The 12,129-nt window shown below is 41.8% G+C and overlaps 1 long non-coding RNA gene across 1 annotated transcript; it reads left to right on the plus strand.

The window, feature by feature from the left end:
• Window positions 1-5,642: 5,642 nt before the first annotated feature.
• LOC125106047 (uncharacterized) lies at window positions 5,643-8,064 on the plus strand. The gene is made up of 2 exons (XR_007129212.1): window positions 5,643-6,034; window positions 7,940-8,064. It is a non-coding gene; the product is annotated as an uncharacterized LOC125106047 (long non-coding RNA).
• The last annotated feature ends 4,065 nt before the right edge of the window (window positions 8,065-12,129 follow it).

The following is a 12,129-nucleotide window of genomic DNA, read 5'->3' on the forward strand; positions in this document are numbered from 1 at the left end:
AGTTACCTAATCAATATAGACATTGGTAATATGTCAGATCTAGAGTTCAGAATGACGATTCTCAAGGTTGTAGATGGGCTCGAAAAAGGCATAGAAGATATTAGAGAAACCCTCTCGGGAGATATAAAAGCCCTTTCTGGAGAAATAAAAGAACTAAAATGTTACCAAGTTGAAATAAAAAAAGCTATTAATGAGGTGCAATCAAAAATGGAGGCGCTCACTGCTAGGATAAATGAGGCAGAAGAAAGAATTAGCGATATAGAAGACCCAATGACAGAGAATAAAGAAGCTGAGCAAAAGAGGGACAAACAGCTAATGGACCACGAGGGGAGAATTTGAGAGATAAGTGACACCATAAGACGAAACAACATTAGGGGGAGTCAAGATGGCGGAGAAGTAGCAGGCTGAGACTACTTTAGGTAGCGGGAAATCAGCTAGATAGCTTATCTAAAGATTGCAAACACCTACAAATCCAACAGGAGATGAAAAGAAGAAGAACAGCAATTCTAGAAACAGAAAATCAACCACTTTCTGAAAGGTAGGACTGGCGGAGAAGTAAATCCAAAGCGACGGGAAGATAGACCGCGGGGGGAGGGGCCGGCTCCCGGCAAGCGGTGGAGCAACGGAGCACAAAATCAGGACTTTTAAAGTCTGTTCCGCTGAGGGACATCGCTCCAGACGCTTAACCGGGGTGAAGCCCACGCGGGGTCAGCGTGGCCTCAGGTCCCGCAGGGTCACAGAAGGATCAGGGGTGTCTGAGTGTCGCAGAGCTTGCAGGTATTAGAACGGGGAAGCCGGCTACAGAGACAGAGCCAAGGAGTGAGCTCTAAGCCCGGGGTTACCTTGAACCTGTCGCAGGCTCAGTCAGCTCGGATAGCGGCCGGAGGCCAGCGTGACGGGAGTAATTGGGCGCTGTATCTGAGAGCGCACTATGGAGTGGGGCCCGGGCTCTCGGCTCCTCCAGGCCAGACCGGGAGGCCGCCATCTTCATTCCCGTCCTCCGGAACTCTACGGAAAGCACTCAGGGAACAAAAGCTCCCGAAAGCAAACCCGAGCGGATTACTCAGACCGGCCCTGTGTAAGGGTGATGCAACTCCGCCTGTGGCAAAGACACTTGAGAATCACTACAACAGGCCCCTCCCCCAGAGGATCAACAAGAAACCCAGCAAGGACCAAGTTCACCTACCAAGGAGTGCAGTTTCAATACCAAGGAGAGCATCGGAATTCCAGAGGAGGAGAAAGCAAAGCACGGAACTCATGGCTTTCTCCCCATGATTCTTTAGCCTTGCAGTTAATTTAATTCTTTTTTTCTTTTTCAATTTTTTTTCTCTCCTTCTGCTAAATTTTTTTAACTTTTACCCTTTTCTTTTTTAACGTTTTTTAACTAGTTTATCTAATATATATATATTTTTTCCTTTTTATATTTTTTCAGTATTGGTTTTCTTTTTTTAATTGTTTCTTTGATTTTTTTCTTTCCTTTCTGAACCTCTTTTTATCCCCTTTCTCCCCCCCTCACAATTTGGGATCTCTTCTGATTTGGCTAAAGCATATTTTCCTGGGGTTGTTGCCACCCTCTTAGTATTTTACTTGCTCCTTCATATACTCTTATCTGGACAAAATGACAAGGCGGAAAAATTCACCACAAAAAAAAGAACAAGAGGCAGTACCAAAGGCTAGGGACCTAATCAATACAGACATTGGTAATATGTCAGATCTAGAGTTCAGAATGATGATTCTCAAGGTTCTAGCTGGGCTTGAAAAATGCATAGAAGATATTAGAGAAACCCTCTCAGGACATATAAAAGCCCTTCCTGGAGAAATAAAAGAACTAAAATCTAACCAAGTTGAAATCAAAATAGCTATTAATGAGGTGCAATCTAAAATGGAGGCTCTCGCTGCTGGGATAAATGAGGCAGAAGAAAGAATTAGTGATATAGAAGACCCAAAGACAGAGAATAAAGAAGCTGAGCAAAAGAAGGACAAACAGCTACTGGACCACGAGGGGAGAATTCGAGAGACAAGTGACACCATAAGATCAAACAACATTAGAATAATTGGGATTCCAGAAGAAGAGGAAACAGAGAGGGGAGCAGAAGGTATATTGGAGAGAATTATTGGAGAGAATTTCCCCAATATGGCAAAGGAAACAAGCATCATAATCCAGGAGGTTCAGAGAACCCCCCTCAAAATCAAGAAGAATAGGTCCACACCCCGTCACCTAATAGTAAAATTTACAAGTCATAGTGACAAAGAGAATATCCTGAAAGCAGCCCTGGAAAAGAAGTCTGTAACATACAATGGTAAAAATATTAGATTGGCAGCAGACTTATCCACAGAGACCTAGCAGGCTAGAAAGAGCTGGCATGATATATTTAGAGCACTAAACGAGAAAAACATGCAGCCAAGAATACTATATCCAGCTGGGCTATCATTGAAAATAGAAGGAGAGATTAAAAGCTTCCAGGACAAACAAAAACTGAAAGAATTTGCAAACACCAACCCAGCTCTACGGAAAATATTGAAAGGGGTCCTCTAAGCAAAGAGAGACCCTAAAAGTAGTAGATCAGAAAGAAACAGAGACAATATACAATAACAGTCACCTGACAGGCAATACAATGGCACTAAATTCATATCTCTCAATACTTACCCTGAATGTTAATGGGCTAAATGCCCCAATCAAAAGACACAGGGTATCAGAATGGATAAAAAAACAAAACCCATCTATATGTCGCCTACAAAACTCATCTTAAACCCGAAGACACCTCTAGATTTAAAGTGAGGCAGTGGAAAAGAATTTACCATGCTAATGGACATCAGAAGAAAGCAGGAGTGGCAATCCTTATATCAGATCAATTAGGTTTTAAGCCAAAGACTATAATAAGAGATGAGGAAGGACGCTATATCATATTCAAAGGAACTGTCCAACAAGAAGATCTAACAATTTTAAATATCTATGCCCCTAACGTAGGAGCAGCCAGCTATATAAACCAATTAATAAGAAAATCAAAGAAACACATCAACAATAATACAATAATAGTAGGGGACTTTAACACTCCCCTCACTGAAATGGACAGATCATCCAAGCAAAAGATCAACAAGGAAATAAAGGCCTTAAATGAAACACTGGACCAGATGGACATCACAGATATATTCAGAACATTTCATCCCAAAGCAACAGAATACACATTCTTCTCTATTGCACATGGAACATTCTCCAGAATAGATCACATTCTTCGTCCTAAATCAGGTCTCAACCAGTATCAAAAGATTGGGATCATTCCCTGCATATTTTCAGACCACAATGCTCTGAAGCTAGAACTCAATCACAAGAGGAAATTTGGAAAGAACCCAAATACATGGAGACTAAACAGCATCCTTCTAAAGAATGAATGGGTCAACCAGGAAATTAAAGAAGAATTGAAAAAATTCATGGAATTGAATGATAATGAATGATAATGAAAACACAATGGTTCAAAATCTGTGGGACACAACAAAGGCAGTCCTGAGAGGAAAATATATAGCGGTACAAGCCTTTCTCAAGAAACAAGAAAGGTCTCAGGTACACAACCTAACCCTACACCTAAAGGAGCTGGAGAAAGAACAAGAAAGAAACCCTAAACACAGCAGGAGAAGAGAAATCATAAAGATCAGAGCAGCAATCAATGAAATAGAAAACAAAAAAACAATAGAGCAATTCAAGGAAACTAGGAGCTGGTTCTTCGAAAGAATTAATAAGATTGATAAACCCCTGGCCAGACTTATCAAAAAGAAAAGTTAAAGGACCCAAATAAATAAAATCATGAATGAAAGAGGAGAGATCACAACGAACACCAAAGAAATACAGACAATTATAAGAACATACTATGAGCAACTCTATGCCAACAAATTTGACAATCTGGAAGAAATGGATGCATTCCTAGAGACATATAAACTACCACAACTGAACCAGGAAGAAATGGAAAGCCTGAACAGACCCATAACCACTAAGGAGATTGAAACAGTCATCAAAAATCTCCAAACAAACAAAAGCCCAGGGCCAGACGACTTCCCAGGGGAATTCTACCAAACATTTAAAGAAGAACTAATTCCTATTCTCCTGAAACTGTTCCAAAAAATAGAAATAGAAGGAAAATTTCCAATCTCATTTTATGAGGCCAGCATCACCTTAATCCCAAAACCAGACAAGGATCCCACCAAAAAAGAGAACTACAGACCAATATCCTCGATGAACACAGATGTGAAAATTCTCACCAAAATACTAGCCAATAGGATTCAACAGTACATTAAAAGGATTATTCACCACGACCAAGTGGGATTTATTCCAGGGATGCAAGGTTGGTTCAATATCTCCAAATCAATCAGTATGATGCAACACATTAATAAAAGAAAGAACAAGAAACACATGATACTCTCCGTAGATGCTGAAAAAGCATTTGACAAAGTACAGCATCCCTTCCTGACCAAAACTCTTCAAAGTGTAGGGAGAGAGGGCACATACCTCAATATTATCAAAGCCATCTATGAAAAACCCACCGCAAATAACCTTCTCAATGGAGAAAAACTGAAAGCTTTTCCGCTAAGGTCAGGAATACGGCAGGGATGTCCATTATCACCACTGCTATTCAACATAGTACTAGAAGTCCTAGCCTCACCAATCAGACCACAAAAGGAAATTAAAGGCATCCAAATCGGGAAAGAAGAAGTCAAACTATCACTCTTCGCAGATGATATGATACTCTATGTGGAAAATCCAAAAGGCTCCACTCCAAAACTGCTAGAACTTATACAAGAATTCAGTAAAGTGTCAGGATATAAAATCAATGCACAGAAATCAGTTACATTTCTCTACACCAACAACAAGACAGAAGAAAGAGAAATTAAGAAGTCAATCCCATTTACCATTGCACCCAAAACTATAAGATACCTAGGAATAAACCTAACCATAGAGGCTAAGAATCTATACTCAGAAAACTATAAAGTACTCATGAAAGAAATTCGGAAGACACAAAGAAATGGAAAAATGTTCCATGCTCCTGGATTGGAAGAACAAATATTGTGAAAATGTCTATGCTGCCTAGCGCAATCTACACATTTAATGCAATTCCTATCAAAATACCATCCATTTTTTCCCAAGAAATGGAACAAATAATCCTAAAATTTATATGGAACCAGAAAAGACCTTGAATAGCCAAAGGAATATTGAAAAAGAAAGCCAAAGTTGGTGGCATCACAATTCCGGACTTCAAGCTCTATTACAGATATATATATATATCTTTTTTTTTTTTAAAGATTTTATTTATTTATTTGACAGAGAGATCACAAGTAGGCAGAGAGGCAGGCAGAGAGAGAGGAGGAAGCAGGCTCCCTGCCGAGCAGAGAGCCTGATGCGGGGCTCGATCCCAGGACTCTGAGATCATGACCTGAGCCGAAGGCAGTGGCTTAACCCACTGAGCCACCCAGGCGCCCCAAGATATATATATATCTTAAAGTTTTATTTATTCATTTGAGAGTGAGTGAGAGAAAATACAAGTGGGTGGAGGGGAAGAGGCAGAAGGAGAAGCTGACTCCCCACTGGGACCCCAGGATAAGGACCTGAGCCGAAGGCAGATGCTTAACTGACTGAGCCACCCAGACGCCCCAAACATATGTACATATATGAAGATTATAAATGCCGAGCTGGAATATACACAAGGGGCCATGGAAGGCTGAATGTTCCAGCAGGACTGACAGGTCTCTTCATTCTTGGGCAATTTGAAATCAGGACCATTTACCCTGCTTCCCCTCTGCAGAGTCTCCTGGTGCCTGTCTCCCTCTCTTCTGGCCTCACAAGGCCCTGGGGAGAAGTTCCACCTGCAGCTTGCCTGCCCTTGCGAGAATCTTACTGTCTTTCTCCCCAGCGAGGCCGTGAACGCTCTGCTCACAGAAAGGGTGGCTGTCCACTATTTTCCTCTACTTTGCAGACAGCCCTGCACAAGTGAGGTGCTCAAGGAGTGTGCAAAGGTTTGTGGGTTGATTTTTCTTCACTTCATGCTAGGTAATTTACCCCAGGCCTCTTGACATTCCTCAACCCCAACAATTGTGTAAGTGGTAATTTTATCCTTTCATCTTCTGCTGGATTGATACATATGTATCTTTGAGGTTCCAGTTCATGCTGAAAGATCACGAATCTGGGCAGCGCACACCCTGTCAGTCCCTCAGACTAGTTTTAATTATGGCTTATACCGGAAACCGGCTCAGAGAAAATATACTTGTGTCTCTTTGTGTGGAAATGTTTTATAGAAGTCTTGTCTTCTAGCTACAACACATAGCTTAATTATATCTGTGCTCCTAGAATTAGATTTACCCTGTTTTTTTTTTTTTTAATTATTTTCATGTAAGAAGGCCATGATCTTTATGGGAAAGATTCTGAAATTGTAATTTGGGTCTAAAAAAATGGAAATGAGTGGAGTGTGTACCTGGGTACATGTGTGTTGTTTTTTTCCCTTCCTTTCCTCCAATTTTTTTGTTTCTTTCCTCCCTCTCTCAGTTTCATCGCAAAATATGAGAGATCAGCGGTGCTCAGCAGAAAAGGAGTGGGGATAGTCAGATGTCGTCACCTGGAGAGATTTTTTCCTTGGGTTTGAGGGCTCACACAAACAATCCAGGATGATCTCATCTTGAGATCCTTAATCATACCCACAAGGACACTTTTTCCAAACAAGGTCACTTTCACCCGTTTTGGGGTTTAGGACATAAACACACCTTTTTTTTTTTTTTTGTGGGTGGGCATGACTTTTGAGGGGAGAAGTTCAGGAATAGACGATGTGGAAGAACGGTCTGGAATCCTCTGGAGAGTTCAGGCCAAAGATATAAATTTGGGGATCATCAGTTTACAGGAGGAAATTAAAGTCACAATATGGAGATTACTGGGGAAACCTGTGTGTATAGAAAAGAGCTGTCAAAGGAGCCTGGGGGTGATGGAGACCCAGTGAAGGAGGCTGAGAAGGAACAGGGAGGGAAGTTGCGTATGTGTTTTGCTGGGTCCTGTGATGCTTGGGGTCTAATAAGCTTCAAAATGAGAATCCAACTTTGGGTGCCCCACATGGTAATCACTAGTTTGCTTTGATCGTCCCATTGGATGGAATGGAAGATTGACTGGCTTCCAAAGAAAAGGAGAGGAGAAAAAGTGGAGACAGGGAATGTATACAATTTTTTCAAGCTTTGCTGCGGAAAGAATGGAGAGATGTGTGAGTGAGAGCTGGAGGAAATGGTATCACCAGGGAGCCTCCAAGAGATGCAGTGCTAGCAGTAGGCTTCTATGCTAATGATGGAAGAGGGGAGCCAACAGGGTGGAAAAGAAGGGAGAATCGCTTGAACAAGGTTCTGGAATAGTCAAGACAGGAGGTAGGGGTCACTGCCCAAGGGGAGGGCTGCCCTTCACTGGGAGCGCCGAACTGCCCCCGCAGCTGAGACAGTCCAGGGTGGGGAGAGCTGCAGGTAATTGGCCAAGATGCTGGCTTCTGTTTGATGCACGAATGAATCTGACCAACTTTAAACCTTGCTGCTAAATTACTGGGATACGATCATCTCTTCTTCTCAGGAAAGAATGGCATATTTGAATCTGGGATTCATTGCAATTTCTCCTTCATATAATGAAAGAGTTTTGGGGCACCTGGCTGGCTCAGTTGGTGGAGCATGAGACGCTTGGTCTCCGGGATGTGAGCTCTGGCCTGAGCTGGGTGTAGAGATTACTTAAAAATAAAATCTTTAAGAAATGGTCATAGGTGTGCACAACTCTTAAACAATTTAATTCAAGTTTCTTTGGTCACGTGAGTTTGGTTTTAGCTGCTCAAATATGGCTATTGTTAAAAAATCATTTTCTTTAACTTCTTACACATCTGGGGAGAAGTATTCCTCAGATGGTTTTGAAAATCGTTGTGTTTCAGTATTTGTCTTCAAGGTTACTTTCAGTGTTTGGGGAAACCAAGCACATTGCTTGAAGAGGATTTTGCTTGAAGGTGATTTTGAAGTGACCTTCAAAGGTCCAACTTTAATAAGAATAAATAAGGAAAGCTGAAGGAGAAAGAAATGATCATTCTTGTGATAATGTTGGTTTCATTAGTGTTCCATTTCAAATGGTCTCAGATATTTTTATTTTAATAGCACAATTATTAAAGATGTGTACTTAAGGAATTTCCAAATAATCCAAATCACTGTTTTTTTAAAACTGGGAACATTCATCAAATGACCTATGGAGAAATTATTGTTCTAAATCCCCCATGGGATCTTCAATGAGACATTTTAAACCCATCATCCTTTAATTTAAAAGAGGCAGACAATAATTGGAAGCATTCAAAGATTTCCTTCGTCTCTCTGAACAACCAGCCACGTAAACCAGCTCACAGTAGAGCGGCTGGGATTCTCACACACTTGTAAAACGAGGTATTTGGGGGGAACGTTAAAACTGCAGGTGTAGGTAGTCTCATCTCACTGTCTTTCCCATTGGTCAGGGAAGTCAAAAACTTTCAGGGCCTGTGTGGGTAAATGCCTTGACCTTGAAATAATCTGGGTTGGCCTGAATTGAATTTACACTTGCAGTGCCCACTTTCCACCAGGCGAGGGCGGTAAGGACTCACGGATTCACCCATGCCAGGTCCAGGAGCCCTTTTTCTTAGAGCAGAAAGATGGAGAATCTCTTTCTTTTACCTACCAAAGGCCAGATACTTCACTTTAAACTACGATAAACATAAGCGCTTTCCTGAAGACCCCTGGCAACCCAGTCAACGAGTTCAGGATCAGGTTCCAGCCCTGGGATGATCAATTTGTGGGCGATGAGGTGAAGAACTAAGGGGGGAAGGCCCAGGACATTACTGTCAACCTAAAAAATCTGAGAGTCTGGGTGGGGAGGAATCATGGAAAAAGGATAGAGAACCCAAAGATGAAGGCCAAAGTGTTAAGGGAGCAGGAGGCTGGCTGAGGACAAAGCAAAAGCTGGCACCTTGCTCTACCTCTCCACCTGCTCCCCTATTAATATGTGTGACATTCCTCAGGCACTTCTGGCTGCCCTAATAGAAAAACAAATGGTTAACTTGCAGAAATCACAATCCTGCAACACAGGATTCCCCCCTGGTTTTTAAATGTCCTTGAGATTTACAAGAAAGAAGTTACCTTATCAATAGCCCAATTTCCAAAGGCACATAACTGAGTTCCTCAAGTCCTAATGTCACCCTCCCTTCCATAAAAACTGAAGGAGGCTGAGGCAGAAGGAAAAGTAAATAAAGTTAAATCTCTTCTAAACCTAAATCTCACTAACAAGGATGCTTGATAGCGGGAATGTAACATTCCACCAGGAGACTCCCAATTGTCTTTATGTTAGTGCATCATTAGAGGGAAAGTGGCCTTGGCTTGATAGTAACCAGGCCTTCAATATCCTGACAGTCTTCTTTACCCCAATAGCCCTTCTGAACACCCCTTTATCCTCACCTAGCCAACTCCTGTGTATATAACCAGCCACTCCTCACATCCCTAGGGCAGCATCTCCGTCTGCCCACGGGTCCTGTCCCCGTGCTCTAATAAACCACCTTTTTGCACCAAAGATGTCTTAGGAATTCTTTCTTAGCCATCGGCTCTGAACCTCACCCCACCGAACCTCACCTAGGTTCAAGAACTTCATCTAAAGGGCTGGCCTTTCTCATGTTGAGGTCTTTTATCCATTTTGAGTTCATGTTTGTGTACGGTGTAAGAGAATGGTCGAGTTTCATTCTTCTACATATAGCTGTCCAGTTTTCCCACCACCATTTATTGAAGAGACGGTCTTTTTTCCACTGTATATTTTTAATCTCTTCGATATCAGCCACAGCAACTTCTTTCAAGATAGGTCTCCAAAGGCAAAGGAAACAAAAGCCAAAATAAACTTTTGGGACTTCATCAAAATGAAAAGCTTCTGCACAGCAAAGGAAACAGTCAAGAAAACAAAGAGGCAACCCACGGAATGGGTGAAGATATTTGCAAATGACAGTACAGACAAAAGATTGATATCCAGGATCTATAAAGAACTCCTCAAACTCAACACACACAAAACAGAGAATCATATCAAAAAATGGGCAGAAGATATGAACAGACACTTCTCCAACGAAGACATACAAATGGCTATCAGACACATGAAAAAATATTCATCATCACTAGCCATCAGGGAGATTCAAATTAAAACCACATTGAGATATCACCTTACACCAGTTAGAATGGCCAAAATTAGCAAGACAGGAAACAACATGTGTTGGAGGGGATGTGGAGAAAGGGGAACCCTCTTACACTGTTGGTGGGAATGCAAGTTGGTGCAGCCTCTTTGGAGAACAGTGTGGAGATTCCTCAAGAAATGAAAAATAGAACTTCCCTATGACCCTGCCATTGCACTACTGGGTATTTACCCCAAAGATACAGATGTAGTGAAAAGAAGGGCCATCTGTACCCCAATGTTTATAGCAGCGATGGCCATGGTCGCCAAACTGTGGAAAGAACCAAGATGCCCTTCAACGGACAAATGGATAAGGAAGATGTGGTCCATATACACTATGGAGTATTATGCCTCCATCAGAAAGGATGAATACCCAACTTTTGTAGCAACATGGACGGGACTGGAAGAGATGATGCTGAGTGAAATAAGTCAAGCAGAGAGAGTCAATTATCATATGGTTTCACTTATTTGTGGAGCATAACAAATAGCATGGAGGACAAGGGGAGTTAGGAGAGGGAGTTGGGGGATATTGGAAGGGGAGGTGAACAATGAGAGACTATGGACTCTGAAAAACAATCTGAAAGGGTTTGAAGAGGTGGGGGGTGGGAGGTTGGGGGAACCAGGTGGTGGGTATTAGAGAGGGCACGGATTGCATGGAGTACTGGGTGTGCTACAAAAACAATGAATACTGTTAATGCTGAAAATAAATTTAAAAAAATGATTTAAAAAAAAAGGGGGGCTGGCCTTGCTCTGGATGTTGACGATTGTCCACCCTGCCTCAGAGGAAATAGGCAGCAGCTAATAAACTAATTTCTGAGTCCTGCCCTGCTTTTCTCTGTGAGTATGGCAGTTTCACCACATTACATAAAGACATCCCTTAAAAAACTATATCATGTTTAGGGGCATCCAGGTGGCTCAATATCGAAGTGGCTGGCTCTAGATTTCAGCTCAGGTGGTGGTCTTAGGGTCTTGAGATGGAGCCTGGCCTCTGGCTCAGCACTCAGCATGGAATCTGCCAGTTCCTCTCCCTCTGCTCCTCCCCCTGCTTTCTCTCTCTCTCAAATAAATAAATAAATAAATAAATAAAATCTTTAAAAAAATAGAAATGGTAATATGTTTATAAGGTGAGACACTCTGGAAGTTACTCTTTAAGACAAGGAAATAATGAGAAAAATGAGGGAGAGCAAAGAAACAGTGAGATACCGTGTCAGTCACCTGCAGAGACTAAATGGGAAAGATATTTCAGAAAGAATTTCTAGTTCTTAGAGCCGTTATGGACAACAGTATGGAAGTTTCTCAAAAAATTAAAAATAGAACTATCATATGATCCAGCAATCCCACTGGATTCCAGTTCCAAAGGAACTGAAATTAGATTTCAAAGAGATATCTGCACTCCTATGTTCATTGCAACACTTTTCACAAGAGCCAAGATATGGCAACAACCTAAGCGTCTGTCATCAAGTGAAAGGATAAAGAAAAACGGTAGGCACACACAATGGAGTATGATTCAACCCTAGGTAGGAAAGAGATCCTACCTACCATTTGTGACAACAAATGGCATTGTGACAACATGGGTGGAGCTAGAGGGCACAATGCTAAGCAAAATTATCCAGTCACAGGATTAATACTACCCGCTACCACTTATAGGAGGAATTTAAGAGTCAAACTCACAGAAGCAGAGAAAATGGTGGTTCCCAGGGGTGAAGAAGGGAGGGGAGAATGGAGAGGGGATGGTTTAAGGCTACCAAGTTTCAGGTATGCTAGGTAAATGGTTCTGGAGATCTACAATACAGTATAGTGTCCGTAGCTCGCAATGCTGCATTATCTACTGAAAATTTGCTAAGAGAGTAGATCTTATGGCTGCGTCTTTACCACCTACACACCAAATAATGAGGGCAAGAGTGTGGGAGGGAACT

This window comes from Lutra lutra, chromosome 8 (genome assembly GCF_902655055.1).
Source record: "Lutra lutra chromosome 8, mLutLut1.2, whole genome shotgun sequence".
Classification (NCBI taxonomy): domain Eukaryota; kingdom Metazoa; phylum Chordata; class Mammalia; order Carnivora; family Mustelidae; genus Lutra; species Lutra lutra.